Source organism: Sinocyclocheilus grahami, unplaced genomic scaffold (assembly GCF_001515645.1).
Source record: "Sinocyclocheilus grahami isolate Dianchi unplaced genomic scaffold, SAMN03320097.WGS_v1.1 scaffold4716.1, whole genome shotgun sequence".
NCBI classification, from domain to species: Eukaryota; Metazoa; Chordata; class Actinopteri; order Cypriniformes; family Cyprinidae; genus Sinocyclocheilus; species Sinocyclocheilus grahami.
Window position 1 is genome coordinate 11,236 of NW_015509603.1, and position 1,505 is coordinate 12,740.

General features: G+C 38.1%; 1 pseudogene; it reads right to left on the reverse strand.

Annotated features, from left to right (window-relative positions):
• The window catches only part of LOC107576956 (V-type proton ATPase subunit B-like), a 10,085-nt pseudogene extending 9,100 nt beyond the window's left edge, over positions 1-985 (reverse strand).
• Positions 986-1,505: the final 520 nt, after the last annotated feature.

Sequence of the window (1,505 nt, forward strand, 5' to 3'; positions counted from 1 at the left end):
GACGTGTGGGGGCGTGTTAGAACGAGCCGTTTTAGGAAGGCGTGGTTGACTCTTAACTTTTATAAAGAATATCTCTTTGGATTTGAGCCTTTAGTCTTTGCAACTTTACAGATCTTCTTTATGCACCAAGAGCTTGTAACACTCCAAAGAGAAAGGAAAAATTGAAATCGCATCATATGACCCCTTTAAATTCTCTGTGGTTCAGATTCTGACTATTCACTTAAACTAGTATTCCAATTGTTTTTGGCACATATTAGTAACAACTTTTTAAATAGGTACTAGTACTTCTATGTTACTTTATATGAAATATTAAGTAATGGATTAATAACAAATATACATACTAGTTAAAGGACAAGTCTAAATGTTAAAACGGCTTGCCATGACGCCATCACGACGCAGATCCTACATGCATGAACCTAAAACCTGCATCATGTTGATTTTTTTAATGTCATATGTGGTGAAAGCCCAACCAATCATTAAACTGATTTTTAAGATCACGCAGTTAGACGTAAACAAAATGCATTTGCAAGGAAAATATCCTCTAATTAGCAAGCTGTCCCTGGATTCACATGGTTCACAAATGTACAATACCAGATATGCTAAAAATCGGATGTTTAAATGTCTTCAGCTGAAAATAACATGATGGGGATGATTAGCAGATGCAGTGTAAATACAGAGCATGTCATTCATTCGTTGCGACATACACACATCATTTGATCGCTACGGTGGTGGGTTTCTGTTAGTAAGGGCCCTTCATAGTCAGCACTGGCCACTCACTTAATCTCGGCTGAGAAATGTAGTCACGAGTCACAGCAAGGACATTTTCCCGAACGGCGACGTGTTTGCTCCCAGTAACAGCGGAGGAGATTTCGCTCACGGCTCCGCTCACCATTCCTCTAAGAGCCTTCATGATGACTATACAACACCAAAATCACTACAGTAAGCTAAGCGTGAGAACACGGCTGCACATGCGCAATAGTGCTTACGCGTTTCTCCCCCTCCCTTTTCAAAATCGACGCAGTGAACGCTGACGCCCTCTAGAGGTGTCTGTGTGGTTGAAACGACACCCTGTGACAGTATTAAAATGCTTTACTAGGCTAGGGCCTGGTTTCACAGACTAAACCAGGACTAGGCAATAGTTCAATTAGGACATTTAAGTAATTTTTATTAACGTAAAATGCATTACTGGTGTGCATTTTGAGACAAAACAGAGGCACTGATATATTTTAAGATCAGTCAGTGCAAGTTTCTTTCAGTTAAAACAGCTCAGATTTACACTTTAGTCTGGGACTAGGCTTAAGCCTTGTCTGTGAAACCGGGGGTATATTTCATATTATTAGAATAACACCATGAGTATAATGTGAGTTGAACTGAAAATTCAGAAAAATGAATTCCTTCCATTCATCTAAAAATGAATAGACTTCCATTCATATTTTAAATAAAAATATTGACATTTAAAAATGTTATGTCTCTGTTATTTGTCAGCAACTGATTTTCTTAAAAAA